The sequence below is a fragment of the Protopterus annectens genome, chromosome 13.part0 (genome assembly GCF_019279795.1).
Source record: "Protopterus annectens isolate FY-2018-M chromosome 13.part0, PAN1.0, whole genome shotgun sequence".
Classification (NCBI taxonomy): domain Eukaryota; kingdom Metazoa; phylum Chordata; order Ceratodontiformes; family Protopteridae; genus Protopterus; species Protopterus annectens.
Window position 1 is genome coordinate 913,398,157 of NC_056747.1, and position 18,858 is coordinate 913,417,014.

The following is an 18,858-nucleotide window of genomic DNA, read 5'->3' on the forward strand; positions in this document are numbered from 1 at the left end:
AAAACAAAGTAGCAAGAAGGAGGGAATAAATAAAAAAAAGTTTCCTCTATTTTATAGATAATTAAAAAAAACTCAGTGCTCTGAACAATCAAATAATTAGCTTTGGCAGTAAATACTTAGCTGATTGATAAAGGACAGCTAGTCAGTGAGATATGCTATATCACAATGAGTCTACAAGTTTTATTCATTTACTTGTTTTTACAGAAAAGTCACGTGAAAGACTTCCAGTTAAAATTCTTGGCTTCATAACTGCTAACAATTTACGTAAGTAGGGATTTAATTCAAAATGACTAGTTCAGCAGAACTTCTGTTCATGGTATTAGTATGTTGGTTTATTTACTGCTCAGTATGTGGAACCAGCTTTTGTTTTGCTTGATTATATTAATTGTAAAAATACTACTGACTGGCAAATAAGCAGAATGTCAGGCAAGTAAAATTAATTATCAGCATTATGTCTGGAATTTTACCTTTAGGAAACGGAGTGCCATTACATTAATCACTGCACTTGGGCAGGCCCAGACTTTTGCCTTAGCCAAGTATCCTGCTTTTACTTCCCACACCTTCTCCTGGGAAAATATGTGGAAACTTCTCAAAGTAGACTTTTATCCCATTTAAATTTAACTTGCAGTCATTAATGACACTTACAACAAATTACTTTTTATTCTGTGTTCTTACCCGCTGGGCATAATTGCATCACAAAGCTTGTTGAATTCATTACCAGTCATCATATTTCACGAGCAATATAAACTGTCTTGGAAGAACTTCCACAAGAAATCTGAACTGTGACTATGTCTCAAGTCAAGTGTGTCAGGTGCTAGAGGAATGTTTGTGATGGTGACCAAGCAGCCAGTGCCAGCTGTCCTTCTTCAGGGAAGTGTGTATGGGATTTAGTTCACAGTCATGGCTCTAATGGAGACCAGTGAGTATTTCTATGGCTATGGGCAAGATTTCAAACATTAGACATTAGGTAGTACAACTGACATTTCATGAGTCACGGACACAATGTCAACATCCTACTTACTTCCCCTCCCCCAACATGACAAAAAATCCCCTTCTTGGCCTTACACATGATGACTTCCCTCCTAACTCCAGTCCTTTGTTAGGGCAGTGACCTACCAGGAGAAGCAAAAAGACCACTTCCCCTTAGAGAGGGAGGACCCACCTGTCAAAATATAAACAGTAGCTTCCCATCATCCCTAATTGGAAGGCATGAAAAGGCCAGTCGGGAGATAAGGATTAATCATCATAGGTGAGAAAAAAAGGAAATATGACCTATGTGGTGATTCCCTTGTTGGTTTAGTGTACCCTTAATTCTGACTTGACACATTATATTTAGGGACTCTGAAACCAATTTGTTTAGGGAAAGCTGACTGGAATCTGTCATGTTCTAATACCTTATCCAGTTTAGGTCACTGGACAGAATAAAACTCAATGGACACAAGACTGTGAAACTGATGCTGAATAGAACACCAGATGATTGCATAGCCAGAGCATGCATAAACACACAAACACACACATATATATATGCACACATACACAAGCACAAACATACATACACAAACACATGATATGCACAGACACTCTTTATATAAAATATATCTTTAGGATTTGGGAGTTACCTGGACAGTCCATCAACACCATATTGTCACAGGGAATACATCCAGGCTCTTTAAAGAAGGCTATCAACTCAGGAAATGAAGCAAAGAACCAAGATCTGAGAGGCAGTTGTACTATGCCACTTTGCCTGGAATCAGTTAACTGAAGACAAAAGGTAAGCAAAATCTGTCAGTCCGAGGAAAATCTCCTCCATTCTTTTGTTTTTTGAGCAGACGTCACCCCTGCAGTCCCATATGAGAAGCTGTACTCCCACAAACCTAGTAAACATAATCATCTTATGTGACCTCTTATTTGTATAATGCTTGTTTTGAAAATGGTATCTGTTATGCTGTATTTATCTTCTTCTTCTTTCGGCTTTTCCCAGTTAGGGGTCGCCACAGTGGATCACCTGTCCACTCATGATTGGCAATGGAGTTTTACAGTGTCGAGTTGCCAGCCCAGCGACCAACCTTCCACGAAAGGTACACACAAGCAAGCACTCATGCCTAGGGCCAATTTAGAGTATCCAATCCACCTACAGCATGTCTTTAGGATGTGGGAGGAAAACGGAGCACCCAGAGAAAACCCACGTGACCACACGGAGGACATGCAGACTCCGCACAAAAGGCACCCCAGCCAAGGATCGAACCGGAGAACCTCTTGCTGTGAGGCAGCAACACTAACCACTGCACCACTGCAGCAGAAAAGATACAGCAGAACAGTTGTGCAGCAGTTAGCATTGTTTCTAGTCTTCTGTAGGTTTCCAACTTGCTTCTTAGCAGGATGCCTTCCACATGTAGCTTCATCCATACCTCTCAACTGTCCAGATTTTCACAGATGTCCAGATTTTTTCCTCATATATTTGATCTGTTCTTTATAAAATGTATGGTTTTCTAAAAATTCTCTGAGGACTGACATCACTAGATAATGACATACATTTGAGTTTCAGACTTCATATCCTTCCGAAAAATGCATGTTAAAACTAATCCTGTTATTCTAGCAACTGTTTAAGTTTATATGAGCAATATTTAAAATTTGTCTCTATTTCTGGGCCTTTGTCTCCCCATTATTTTAGGCTTTGTCCAGATTTCTTTTACTAGAAGGTTGAGAGGTACGTGTCTGCCCCCACTATGTCCATATGGGTTATAGCACGGTGCTTTGTTTCCTTCCACATTCCAAAGGTGTATCTGTAGGTGAATTTGTGGTCCTTCAAACTGCCTATAGATGTGCTTGTTGTGTGTGAGTGTGTACATTGTGTGATGGCATAATACCCTGTCTAGGAGAAATTTCTCTGCCTTACACCCAGAGACTGCCAAGATAGAGTCAAGGTCCCCCCATGAACCTGAACTGGATTTAGTAGGTAATTAGATCATGAATGAATAACCAGAAAGAAGTTTCATGCTATTTACTACTGCTCAGATTGAAGACAAAGGTTGACCCCTGCTGGGTGAATTTGTAAATGCACATTAGAGGCTATATATGCTACACCTGCTCCCACCTTATATAAGTCCACATAACATGATCAAAAATTTAGGGCATACTGTAGAGCTACAAACCAAGGCAAGACTGTAGAGCTCCCATAAAATAAACAAATGTATATAAGTATTACTTAAAGTATTATGACAATTATGCATTCTCCATGACATTGTGTAATCATTAGGAAGAACTGGAACATTTTGTTAGCAGACGAAGAGGTGAAGAAAATAGTTGGAAGCAAGCCACGGTTTACTTATAAGTACAGTCGGAATTTGAAGCGGATTTTGTGCCATAAGCCAATGATGCCAAAGGGGGCGATATCCAATAGAATCAGTACATACTGTATGCTTGTAGACATTGCAGTAATTGCAGATATATTTCTAAAATTCAACAGCTTATACATCCAGTCTCTGGAATATGTTATGCCCCAAAATTTTATGCAGACTGTACAACTAGAAATGTTGTATATTTAGCTACTTGTGATCTATGTGACAAATTTTATGTGGGTAAGACAAGCAGACAGTTTAAAGAGAGGATGTCAAATCATATAAGTGACATTCGTCTAGGTGACTTGAAGAATTCATTAGTGAAACATGTAAAGGAGAATACTGGTCACAAATTTTGTTTGAGTTTTACAAGTTGTTTTGGATAATCTTAGAGGTGGAGATCTGAATAACAGAATTGAATTAACTGAAATGCGATGGATTAGAATGATGCAAGCATATAGATCTACTGGACTGAAATCTAATTATCCATTGAAGCCGGCGCTTAAGGGGCGTTGACTTAGAAGACAACATTGATTGACTTGTGTGCTGTTTATAGGTTTTTAGGCTTGGATTTTAATTATTCATTGAAACCAGCCCCTGGGGGTGTTGGCTTAGGAGATGCTTTTGATTGGCTATTTGCCCTTTAAAAACTGAAGTCATCATTATGAGACTTAGATCTAAAGAAGGGTTATTTCCTGGACCCGAAAGTGCTCATCTTTTATGTGTTTTATTTGCTTTGTTTTATTAAAGTTTCAGTGAAGTTTATTTAAGCCTTTACATCTGTTTGTGCCTTGCGCATTCCCAGCTGTGGTGACAACTCTGGAATATTTCTTAGTTTCTATTTTGCTACAGTGTTGTTCTCTGATGGTCTACCTTGTTGTCTTTGGATATTTTATTGAACTGTTATCTGAAAGGAGACTACACATGGTGGAGGGAAATGTATTATCGAAGACTGAATTGGATTATCGCCCAAAAAGGCATCATATGGCTGTCAGGCAGGATATAGAAAGGAATTCTGCACATCTGACCATGAATCCTCTGTTAAAACTCTCCTTTAGCTGTGAGGTTGGAACTTGTGACGGGGAAGAGAGATTCATTAATGGAGATATGGAAGTTTTTAATAAGAAGCTTAAAGAGCTAGAGACTTGCTTTTACAAACTGAAGACACTGCAGTGGCAATGCCTCCATATGAAGGCATGACTACATCACAAAATTATACCGAGAGGACTAAGGGTTTTACTGATGCCCTCCTATGGCCAAGTGTTTCCGGACTTGTTAGAAAAATGGCAGTCCCTCAATCTGGAGGTAAGCATTAATTATATAAGATTATTGATTGAGTTTTTACACCTAAAGAGAGTGAATTGAGGGTGACTGTTGAAAATTTAATGCAAAAACTTGAAAGTGGTTTTGAGTCCAACATTTGTCGTGGCAAGCTAGATGATTTGTATTTTAAAATATCATTACTTGACAACAAGCTTGAGCAGAGCAAGATCAAAAAACTATAGAAAGATTACAAAGATTTTTCCAAAGGGCATGTATTTGCTTGCCTTGTTCTAGTAATAATGTAAAAAGAACATGAAAGCAAGATGAACTAGAAACAGCTGCTGATAATATAGATACGGCATGTGTAGAAACAACAGAAACATTGAATAACTTGTAATTAAACTCTCAGACAAGCAATAGTGAATAATGTGAATGAACCCACTACAAGTAATACAAACAACGTAGATGCATTGCCTAAAACAAATTTTCTAATGCCAACTGCTTTTCCAGCTCTTCCTTTACGAGTAAGAGAACAACGGAACAAGTGGGGGCCTCATTTGCAAAGCAGAGGCGAGAAAAGGAGGAAATTGTGACTAGAGAAGCAAATGGCAAAATAGATGAGGAGAATATGCTAGTTATGAACTTATCCACGTTTCCTATAAATGAGACACATGTATCTCTTTTAAATCAGGCTTTAAAATATATACCAGCTACTGGATAGAGTGTGAATGATGTAGCTATGGAACTGAGAATCTATGGTAGAGAATTCATGCTCAAGCAATTATTTGGAGTTAATAATGAACAACAAGCTAATATTTATAAGAAACCAAGTGTATTTATTCCACAGTTCAATCATACAGTAGAGACTTTCATCAAAGTCTGTGAACAAGAAATAAATGATAGACTAAGACAACAATGACATTGTTTTCATAATATAACAAAGGAAGAAAGGAAGGCCCTACATGAATTATGCAAAGCACCTGACTTAATTATAAAACCAGCAGACAAAGGAGGGGCCATAGTCCTACTGGGCAAAACCTTCTATCTGAATAAGATGCAAACTCTATTAAGGGATGCTAAAACATATAAGTACATTACTAGAAGTGAATTGACCAAGATAAAAACCTCTATTAAAAGCATACTTATGAGTCTGCATAGGAATAATTTGATTACAACAGAGTTACTTGAATTTCTGAATGGGGAACATCCAGTTATACCAGTTTTCAATAGACTTCCTAAAGTACATAAACATCCAACAGATCCTCTGATGTGAATGATAGTGGTTGGAGCAGGATCGGCCACAGAACCAGCCTCCATTTACACTGAACAACAACTAAAGAGACTTCTACAAAAAGCATCAGCTGTGCTCAAAGATACTGAGCATTTTCTAAACACTTTGAGCCATATCACTAAATTTAATTTGGTTAAATATTCATTTGATTGCGTCCCAAATGGTTTAACCACATGGTTAAAAGCCCATGTAATTGAAAGAGTGCTAAGATGGATAGATGAATTAAATAACTAAAATATCTTACTGTCAAAAACATTCACCCCCTTTTCCCATTTTGTACATGGGGTCAAGGTGTTGCTTCAACTGTCTCCATCTCACGTGATTTGATGCCACTTTCCTACTTTCTTCAACAGTCAAACCTGAATGTCTCAGGTCTTCTCCCACACAATCCATCCATCTCTTTGTTGGACACCCTTGTGTCTTCTTGCCTTCTTCCCCTCTCTCCCAATTCTTCTTTATGGGATTGCCTTCTGCTTTCCTCCACATGTGCCCAAACCTCTGTAATCTGTTATCTTTGACCTTCTCTGCAATTGGATCTATTTGGGCTTCTGATGTCCTCATCTCTTCTTCTTTCCAACAGTCTGTATCCTGCCGCCCATCTCAGGCACTTAATCTCCATCACCTGTAGCTTTCTCAACTGCTCTGCCTTCACTGCCCAGGTTTCTGCACCATACAGTGGTACTGGCTGCATCACTGTTTTGTACACATTACTTTTCAGCTTCTTTGGGATTTTTCTGTCCCACACTATTCTATCACTCTGTGTGCCAGTTGGCTGCATCCCCTCTGATTCTATCACCTTCTTATTCAGACTTCCCTTTTCATCAACCACCCCTCTCAGATATGTGAAGCTGCTAATCTATTTCACAATTTAATCTGATATCTCAGTTCTCAGTGTATTCTGATTTCCCCTATTTGCTGCCATTGCCTCTGTCATATCTGTACTCTGCCTTCAGCTTTGTATACCATTTCCTTATCATTTGCTGAAGTTCTTGTTTAGAGTCTACCTGTAATGCCACATAATCTGCATATAGCAGCTTTGTTTATCTGTCCCTTCTGATCCATTTGCTAATGTAGTCCATCACCAGTATGAACAGCAATGAGTTTAGAGATGAACCATGATGGACAATCGCTACCACTTGGAACCCCTCTGTCAGTCCAAACACTGTTCATACTTATGTCACTAGGTCCTTGTACATAGTCTGCACTCATTCTACCAGTGTTTCTGGGACTTTGTCCCATCACAGGACTGCCCATATCAGCTTTCTTGGGACCTTATCATATATTTTCTCCAAGTTTAGGAATGCCCAGATGGACTCTTTCCACAGCTCTAGCTTCTTCTCAACCATCTCATTCACTGTAAACATCAGGTCAGTTGTGCTGCATCCTGGTCTGAATCTGAGCCGGTCATCCTCCCATCTTACTTTCTACTACTCTGCATATTCATTTATCAATCACCCTCTCCAGAGCTTTCATGGAGAGTAACAGGACTTTGACACCTCTGTACTGCCCACAATCATCTGGGATATACTTTTCTCTCCATACTGCTATGAGTAATCTTTGGAGCCATTTCTCCCCTAACTCACCCAGCATCTTGATTATATCTGCTATGACCTTATCTGAGCCTGCTGCATCCCTGACTTCATTTACCTTAGTGCTGTTCTTATTTCTTCTAAGGTAGGATCCTTTTCTTCTGTCATTGTAGGCTGTGTCTGGGGCAATACAACTTCTGTGGTGTTGTCTTCTTTCAAAAGCTGATGGAAGTACTCCTTCCATCTGTCTTTGATGTCCTGTGGACAGGTGAGCAAGATATTGTTGGCAACCCTTGTGACATCTACCCTCTTGGCCAGTAATGAAGGAGCCTGAATCCCACCACTACCATCAATATGTGAGATCCCTCCTCTGGGCTAGTAATCAAGGGGCCTGAATCTTCACCATTGACAACAGTGAGGGATATTCACTTTGAACAAAGATAGGTGCATACAGTATTTCTAGATGCAGCTCTCTGCACAAGCACAATTTCCCTTAAGAGTACACAGGGAATGCACTCGGTCTGGGGTCTGGGTTTCCTTCTCACTCTCTCTCCAGGCCACCAATAAGACTCCCCACTGGCACAGCAATAGGGTTAAGTGCTCAGCTGTGTATCCCAAGCCAAGTCCTCCATCAACCTCTCTGTGAAACCAGTGCTCTGTGTCCCTACTCCCAGTAGCTCACACACACTCTTTGAGATTTGATTTTCACACACACACACACACACACACACACACACACACACACACACACTGGGAAAGGCTGGCACAGATTTACTATCTATGTCCCTCTGCCCAAACTATAAGGTAGATACCACCACCAGACGCCTCCAAAGTCAGCTACTATAAGGCTCTTACAAGGATACCCAATTATACTGAGTAAACTTAACACTAAAACAAAAAGTAGTGTTTGACCAATGCAGTAAGGCTTTCAGGAGTGGCCAATATTCTCTAAAGGACCAGCCACAATGAAAAGTTTAAATATATTTAATAATAAATAATAAAAAAACATGAAAATACTAAATATTTCTTTACAATAAACACCATAGTTTCAATCACAGGAAATATTAAAAATAACACAGATGGATAGATTCACACAAATACATAAAAAGAAAACTTAACTAAGCTCATATTTTCCTGACTGATCTAAAGAATTACTGTTTCCTACTTATTTAATAAAGATAGGGAAGATGAAGTAGGTGAGGGGTCCTTCTTGTCAGGTGTCAAAAACAGACTGCTATGAGACTTCTGTCTCATCTACTATTAAAACATCATTTCAGTGCTGGATTAAAGAATGATATCACATGCATCTGATCATCTGACTTCTGGTTTCCATACTACCCCCCTTTACTAGAAAATGAACCAGAATATCACGGATAGGTGTTACCATATACACAGATAGAACTTTGCTAAGATGTGTTATAGCATCTGGAAGCCAAAAAACAATTTCAGCAATTCCACCCTTCCAGGTTAGCAATTAGTTCACTGCTAAAGACAATGCAGCAGAATTCCTAGTCCTTGTTTTTAAGACATTTCATCTCTGGTTACAATAAGAACTGTAAGATGCAATCTTTATGGCTTACCAGTTAATTTAATTTCAGACTATTTTTCAAAGTTAGCTGGACTGAGATTAACCTCTTCTCTTCCAGTATCCTCTGTTACAATATTAATTTCAACAGTTTTAATACAGTCTGGCATACAGATGTATTTCTTTTTTTCTGTATAGCAGGACCCACTGTTGGTAGATTTTTAACACAAGCAGCTTTACATATACTTTTTTTAAGACAAGCACTTATACAAATTAATTTGATATACAAATGACATATAATTCTTTACAAAACTCCAGCTAGCTATGCTGGCATATGTTACACATCCACTACCCTACTTCTTCTGGAATAGCTAGCAATACCTCACATCATCACATCCCTTATGAAAAGTGTATGATAACTATCTTCTTTATCTTTCTCTCTTGGCCTTGCACTCTGATAGAGCTTTTTGTGCCGTCTAACAAGTTCCTTTAGAGAAGCTGGTATAGTGTCTCTGATGACTTGTTCTTTGATATTGCAACTTCTTTCTTTGCCTCTTTGTTAGATAATCAGTATTCCTTCTTAGCCTGTCCATGGTTTCTATCTTCCACTTTTTCCTGCACTCCTTCTTCTTTGATGACTTTGTGGACTTCTACATTTCCACCACCAGCTTTTCTTATGTACCTTATTTCTATACATGGCTCAGCCACATATCTGTTCTATTGTTCTCACACATGATGTTTTGAGGTGCTGCCATTCTTCATCAACTCCACCTATTTCATCTTCTACCTCAGGAACTAGCTCACTGAGTATTTCCCTGAAATCGTGTGCTTCTTCTGCAGCCAACTTCCAGGTCTTCAACACAGTCTCTGTTGACTTTAGGCTTACAGCCTTCTCTGTCCACTGTTTATAGCTAATTGTGGTAACCAGTGGTTTAGGCTGTAGACCGACTGTTTCACTGGGAATGACTTAGAATTGTTGGTTGTACCCCAATGCTCTTTCCTTATTAGGAGGAAGTCTACCTGAATCGCATGTCATACTGTTGTATGTGATCTTATGACTGTCTCTCCTACTGTTCCATGTGTTGGCTACCATCAAGCCATTTGCCTGACAGAAGTCTAGAATGGTCCCCACTTCTTTATTTCTGCTGTCCCACCCATGTGGACCCAGGCAGTCCTCATATCTTGTGCTGTGTATACCAGTATATATGTATATTCAGGTCCCTCATTATCAACACCAACTCATGCTGTCCTGATTTATCTAGTAGGTCCTAAAACTGTTGCCTGAATGCAGTCTTTTCTTCAAAAGCATCTCAGTTTTTACACATCTTCTTTTCTACTTCTGTATTACAGAACAATGTATAAATATCTCACATTTGACTAAATGAGCTTTTAACCAAATGGCCATTTAAACAATTTTATTTTTACTAGGTAATACCCGACTGCTATATGAAACATTTGATTCATAACACTCAGATCCTTTTTTACTGATTTCTCATTCAGGCCACTTTTTGTTCATTTGATAACTTACAGTACTGCTTTGTATATACTCTTAGCTAGTTGCAACTCTTTCCTCAATACATTTCATGTGTCATATTATATATCTTACACAAGCTGAAAATACATTCCATGCTCACTTGTAATTGCTAATTCCATATGCCACTAAATAATGGTACTTCTGCTTCTCCACCCACATACATATTTAGCAGCTGTGTTTTATCTTGAAATATGCAATAGTTTGTTTGCACATTAAGCTTTTCGAGCTGATGAACATCTTGCAATTCATATTCACCATTATTTGCAGGTTCTAATTCAGGTATATTGTCTGGGTTGTCTACCTTATGAAAACCAACAGTTTAAGTTCATGATTTTTAATTTTCCATTTATAACCCTGCTACTAACAAACACTGTCAGTAGAACCCTTTTAATGGCAATTTGTACAAGATGTTTCTTTAAACCAACAGCTAACACAATCTTCCACAACAAAAGCATGTTAGCACTTGAAGACGTATTTTCAGGGTGTCTGTTGAAAGTTTCATGATAGTAACAGTGATCTTTGGAACAACCAAAAACTAAGTGTGAATATGAAGATATGTAAATATGTGTTAACTCTAAAACTGTGGCATCTCAGATGATTCACCTTACATTGGGCTGCAGAAATCCAGGCAGTAGTATACATGGAATAGAAAAGGGTAGAGATTTTCCTCCCTGGGAAAAATGCTTCAGAAGTATTACAAAAGTTTTTGAAGTTCACTATTATTCTGGTCATTTTGCAGATTGTTGTCTGATGTGTTGGTATTTTAGGACTCACATTATTTTCTCCAAATGTGGATAGCGGCTTCTGGCTAAGATCAAGTGCATTGCTTTGCTAACAGAATATTCAACTAGTTCAGGTCGCAACTTCCTAATATCTTTTGTAGCTGTTTCCTTAAACATTGTGACTTATACTGCTTCATCTAAGGTTAAAACTAATTTGATAGCAATCCATGTTCTTTCCATGTATACCACACCAGCCTGTTCCTCAATGTTTCAGTATTTCTTGAAGTGAGCAATATTATGCCAGCCTACACAGCTGTGTCATATATTTCAATAGTTCCATTCAGTCTTTGCATTCCTTTAATGAATTTACAAACTTCAGCTATTACAGATAGTTTTAGATTCATGTGGTTCAGTAAAATATGTTGAATGCATGTTGAATGCATTAAAGTAGATTAAATTTGTGTGTTGTGGACACTTGCAATGTGTGCAACAAACAATATGTAATTAAGTTCAAATATCTCTTTGTGCACCTGGCAGCATGGCACAGAGGAATAAAGCCCTTACTGTGCCCCAGACAACCCATATTTGACTAGAGATAAGGTTGCTAGAAGGACCGGATGGGGTAGAGTGGGAGTGAGCAGCTGATCCAGGCTCTACCCATTCTGGGAGGAGAAATGCTACCTAAGCTCACATCAGTAGAAATATTAAAAGCCTGGTGAGTTCTGTACTGCATGTTGTACACCACATGGTAGGAAGGTTGCACATTTGCAGACATGGGCATGCATCTCCCAGAAACGGTAAGGCTGCATAGCGATGGTAGGTGGTTGGGGTACACTCCTCAGCAGCAGTATGACACTGCACCAAAGTCCTTCATATCCTCACTGGCCCTAGACATGCTAGGGTTGTGTCTGGGGGTGGGTAAGGCAGATCCAGTAGTAAAGGTGAAAGAGGAGAGGAGCTGGTGGCAGCTGAGGGTCAGCTGCTGGGTGAGGTAGCATCGACAAAAAAAGTCCTTCTTTTTGCCACCAGCATTCTGCAAGCATGTTAAAATGACATTCTTCCCACATATATAGCCAGTGACATAAAAAGCAGACACACAGCCAGTACAATCCATCATTTTCTAATTCATTAACGTGCTACATCCACATATTACTCACCAGATTTTTTTAGAATACATAAATTTGTATTTGTAGAAAAATTATTTCCTTGCATTCACAAATATGTACACTTTAGCTTAGGAAATTCAAATACATGGCCCCTCCATCTCAAATACTTTACATAAGAGATAGTATGTATTTTTAAAATAATCTTTTGTTTTGTATAAAAGTAAATTCAAATGTTGGACTTCCAAGATGGCTGCACACTGACTAATAACTTGATTTCAGCTCTCCCGGTGTCAACAAAAAAACTGAGAGATAAGAGCTAGAAACTCTGCAAGTTTTAGCAAATTCAGTTATTGGCTAGCAAGTACACTACCAAGATGCCAGCAAAGAAGAAACTTAGACAGCCTGAAACAAAATCAACTAGAAAAGGTAAAGAGAAAACATTAACTGGGAAGAATCCTGCAGCAGTTCTGTAAAAAGAGGTTCAAGCTCCAGCTTTGGTGGAAGACATGGTTTCCAGTAATCTAGAGGAAAAATAAATCAAATGTGGTCAGAGCTGATTAAAATAAACAAAACACTGAAGAAATATATCGACTCAAATAGCAAAGGGCTGGAAAAATGGAAGATTCTTTAAACAGCTATTCAGATGAACTAATAAAACAGCAAAAATCAGAGGCTGAAATGAAGAAAAGACTGGCTGAGTATGAGACTGCTCAAAAAGAACTGTTTCAAAAAATGGTAGATTTAAGGCACAGAGCACGCAGGAAAAATCCGACATTTCCTGCTGTACCAGAGAAACTAGAAGGAACAGACAGTATAATTTTATGAAAGTAACTGGACTGGAATTCCACAGCAGCATTTGTTAATTTAAAAGGGCACATTGTGTATATACTCCAAACCTGGCCATGAAAAAGCAGCCAAGACATGTATTAGAAAAGATGCGATCATACCAGCAAGAAGAAATGATCCTTACAAAACTGTGGCAAAAGGGCAAAGTATTAAAATTTGAAAAGAGTAGAGTGTTTGTGGAAAATGATTGTTCACTGTACACAATGCAGAAGAAAAGCAAATTTATCCCCACAATCATAGAATATAGTGAGGTAGGTATGAGATGAAAGCTGCTGTACACACCTCTCTTCAGAATATTTTTTTTTTCTGGAGGATCAAAGTAATTCTTTGATGCAGAACAGGCTAAGGATGAAATACAAAAGTCTGTCCAGCAAAAAGTGAGCCATCGAACAGAAGGGAACTCTGCTTCTCATCCTTCTGATAATAAAGCTTATAGAATGACTTGCTGGTGAAACCTCTTCCAACGTTCCAAAGCAAAATACTTGAGAGACAGAAAAAAACACAGGAACAGATGAGGAGAATTGGGAGTGCCTTGGTCTTGAATCAGAGTCTGGGGATGGGAGACGGAGGTGAACATGAAGAAGACCAGCAACATTGAAACGAATGCGTAACTGTGAGACAGTAAAGCATCAATCACATTTGTGAAATATGAATTTAAAAAAAAAGTGGAAAGATTACTTTTGCTGATTTTGTTAAACTTGTATAGGACTGAAACACATATGCCTCACTTCATGTCATACATGTATGGAAGGACACTAACCACTAAGGGAAAGGAGAAAAAAAAAAGAAAAGTAACTGTAAGTAAAACAATTTTTATTCTTAACAGTATATGTATGGGACATTTCATGATACAAAGTGCATATTATAAAATAAAGTATTTTCAGTTATTGTTCTATGTAATATACTAAAGTAAACAAGTGCCTTTTTCCTTCCAATTTGTTTTACGGTATGTAAGCATTACAATGTAAAAAGAGAAGAAAGCATTTTTTTTAAGAATGTCACCAAAGCCATGGACAAAGGTAAGACAATGCACACAGCCTATCTCAAACTTGCCAAGGTTTCCGGCACAATTCCCCACTTTGGCATCACTGAGGAAACTCTCCCAGATAGGGATTAACACTTACATTACTAGATGGGTAGCAGTTGGCTCACTGACAGAACACACTCTGTCCAAATTGGTTACTCCACCTCCATTAGTAGACCTGTCACCAGTGGAGTACCACAGGGGCCTGTTCTGTGTCCCTTACTGTTTGACATCTATTTATTAGAAGTCCAGGCCAAAGTAGACAGCCTTTGACTCACCAAGTTCTCCAATGATAGCAAACTGGGAGTAATCACTGAGTCTGTCAACGGTGTCAACATATTACAAGAAGGGTTAACACAAACAAACGACTGGTGCCAAAGCCATGGTCTAAAACTAAATGCAAAAAATGCATTATTATTCCCTTTGGCAAAACAGAATTCCCTACAAATTACAGTTTTGACAGCACCCCCTGAGTTCCAACTCAGTGGTGCAAGACTTGGGACTACAGGTTGACAGCAATCTGAACTTTGACACAGTGGTAAGAAAAGCCTTTTACATAGTGTACCTCATAAGCAAGGACATAGCATCCAGGTCAAGATATGTTATAACTGCACTATACTCGTCCCTCATCAGACCACTAATAGACTACAATGCACCCTTTGGCATGTACCTTACCAGACATCTGCAGCAGCTGGAGAGGCCTCAGAAGCTTCTCACTAAGAAAATACAGGGACTCCAAACCAGACCTACGTAGACAGGCTGAAAGCCCTGACACTTTACTCTGTATGTTATAGGCTGCTGAGAGATAACTTGTGCCTGGCCGATAGGGAAATTTCCAACCCTACCCTAATGGAAATGCTGCACATCCACAAGTCAAATGGCACAAGAGGCACTCACTCTAGGGATCTCAACCCAGCTTTTGACATTAACAGAATATGCTGGAGAGACAAATATGTCTCCCAGAGACTGACACTTCTCTGGAAGAGACTTCCTATTCAAGTAAAACAGAGCTCCTCACTGACCTTATTTAAATACAACATAGATAATTGGATGGGAGACCACAAACTCACCCATGGGGTGGCATTCATGTCCCCCATGAACAGGGGTAGCCAATGTTGATCACAGACCTGGTCTGTTCATAAATTAATTCTGCAAACTACTCAAAAAAAAAAAAATGGGGATACTTGGGATTAACATGGCTGTGCTTGTAAAGGCTCTGGGGATATAGTCTAGTAACCTACTATGAACCTATGAACCTATGAGAGGCTGGACAAAAGCATATTTAAGTTAATATGCTGTAATCTTGAGTTGCTGAGGTAGGGAATGGGATGTAAAAGTGCACAGATTGTAATATATATAGAAGTGATATGTTGTCTCTTACTTCTTTATATGTGAATGTCTGGATTAAGGCCTTTGCTTAATCTAATAAGTTTTTAATGTAAAAAGTAAATAAGAGGATACTAAATGTTATGAAATAATTTCCTTTGGCAAATACATTTTCTGTGTAAGTAGAAAGATTTGCAGAGCTTTACATTTGGTAGTTGTGTTTCGATGGAGACAAGCTGACTATAGGGGGAATAATTATAAGACAAGAACTGACAGGCAGTTAGTGTAAATAAGAGCCCAGGCTGTAACATGCATCTTAGCATGGATAACCTTAACGTTAGGTTAAGTTATACCTGTGTGTACAGCTGTCAGTTTAGGATGGTTGTCCCTGTCATGAATGTTAAACTTCATTATTAGAAGATGTAGATAGCTTTGTGTCTTTTGTTTTAAGTTAATAAGTTCTGGGAGTGTTCTGGGAATGTATTTAGTTTTTTTTTTCCAAGAGATTTTATTAACACAAAAAGTCTTATAAAATGTGAAATAGGTTCAAATGGACATGAAAAGAAACAACTGTATAACAGATCAACCTGCCAAACATTAGAAGGTGCATGAAAAGCAAAAGTTAGAAATAGATATTTTAAGAAAGCTGTCATATATAATAAGTAGGAATAATAACTTTTTATCACAATAGCTACACTAAATGTATTATTTTGGATCATGAATGTCCTCACAGGGGTAGACAGAAAGGTAAGAGTATTGAGTTATATTAAGAAAAGCAGTGTGAGAATACCAATGCTACAGGAAACACATTTGGAAAGAAGTGAGCATGTGAATGTGATAAAGAAAAGATTCCAGGAAGGATATTCAGCAGAATATCAAGGACAAAAGAAAAGATGAGAACTTATACTAATTGCTACAGGAGCTCCAATAGTGCTAGAAAAGGGGAAAAAGTAATGATAGATTTGTGGTAGTAAGGGTCTCCTAGTAAGGGAAGAAGATGATGCTGGCATGTATTTATATTCCACCTAAAACTGCTATTATAGAACTTAAGAAATTGTTGGGAGAAATAATTAGCTTTCACAAGGAATATTACTTTATACGTGGGTACTGGTAAATGATTTTCAACAGAGATGATATATCTGGAGGACATAAATGGAAAAATATAATAAAAGAGGCTAGATTTCTGAAGAAATTAATAAAAATATTTGGTATAGAAGACATGAATTTCATAGTAGGAACTAAGAGAGAATTTACATATTATTTTCCAAAGTACAATAACTGGGCTAGAATAGATAAAACCTATATTTCACAGGAATGTGTACATTTAATTGAAAGCTTTGGCATACATACAATGACTATTTCAGATCATATGTTAGTAACAGCTAAGATAAAAATGCATGCTAATGAAGTAAAAATAAGATACTGGTGCTTCCCCATCTACATGTTAAAAAGGGAGGAATTTAATGAATAGGTAGTAGAAATTATTCAAGAACTATTAGGGAAAATAGACATTTCCTCAGATGTTATAGATATTAATTGTGATAAAATGAAAGTGTAGTTTAAGAATAGGGTAGAAATAAAAAAAAGTGATACAGTTAAGAAGTAACAAGAATTATTTAGAGGGACTGACAAAGGTTAAAGCATTGCAGAATAAATGGAATCTCACAGAAAAAGAAGAGGCACAACTGCAGAGTGCTAAACAGAAAATAAGGGACTACCTCAATAATATGCATGAGTTTAGAAAGATTGCTGTTAAGCAACTGTTTTTGGTAACAACTCTGGAATGCAAAAAATCTTAGCACAATGGCTTAGGCAACTGAAAGTAAAAAGGGTTGTTGCCAGATTTAGGAAGCCTATAACAAGAAAAATAACCAGACATTTCGTAGAAGTATTAAAGATACTGCAGAAACTTTATGAACATTTGTATAAAGCAGAGGAATGCAGAAATCAAGAAAAAGTACAAAATGGAAATATTTTAGAAGACTTGAGTATTCCAAGGTTACAGGTAGGTGAGGCTCAACAATTAATGGTTAAGACAGAAGGAGATGAGATAAAAATGGTGACATATAATCAATCTGCAGGAAATTCTCCAGGAATAGATGGTATTCCGGTGGAGGTTTGGAGGGAAGAAAATGATAAAGATCTACAAGGTTTTGTTTAATAGTATTTTAAAAGAAGGAGGAGTACCAACATCCTGGAAGAAAGCTATGGTGGTTGTAACACCTAAAGACAGTAAAGACCCATCAAACCAAGCTTCATATAGATTCATTTCGCAAATATGGATATTGCCACCTTATAAACCCTTCTTCATTACAAATAAACATTAAGTGCATTCATCTTTCTAACAATGGACTTCATCAGAATGTTTAAAAACAAATTTAACCCAAAATTTAAATAGAGTTTCATTGTCTGCCAAAAATTGGCATCATCACATTGTTAAGTTAAAAATGCATTACCAAAAGTTACTCCTAATAATATTTTAACATTTCATTGCCATTAATAGTTAATCTACAAATACCTAACTCATATAAGGTTGTAGATATTTTCTTAGTATACTAAAAATGCTAGTAACAAGATTCAACCAAGGTGGATTAGTTACATCACTAATCTGTTGCTAATACTCACTGCTTTTGAGTTTTTTCTCCAATCTCCACCCCTTTTGTCATGCCATTCTTTCTATAGTATTGTAAATGCAAACTCATAATCCTTATGGCTTTCATTAATATGTAAGGAAAGGGCATTATTTCATCACCGTCTGTTACAGAATACATATGCTGATATATTATGGTTTTCAAATAATTTTCTGTTTTACCTATATAGAAAGCCAAACATATTTTACAGCAGGCTAAATAAACCACCCCCATTGTACAGCAACTGTATCTTCCATAAGGGAGTGAATCAAATACACTTGAGTCATTTGACCATCGATGGTATAATCAATATATTTTCATTGGGCACATCTCCCATATTTGTGTGTGCCTGTATATGTCAAGAGGCTATCATTCTTCTACCCAGTGGGCTTTCCAAACAAACCCTTAAATTCAAATTCTGCTTATATGCAAACTTAGATATGTCTACCACTATATCTAAAAGTATGTCCAAATAATGAAAATTAACCCATTTTTTTCAAAACCATCTTACGCCCTTCAGAATCTACTGCATAACAAATCACAAGGCTTGATGAAATCTTTCATTGTTTACCTCAACTTTTATACACAATTCAAAATTCTCACAGATTCATTGAGCATAAGTTATTGATGTCTAGTCAGTCTTCCTTGTCTTACTTCATTGGTACCCTTATCAGTTAATTTCTCTAGGTGTCCACTTATTAACAGCATTTCCTTAAATGTTGCT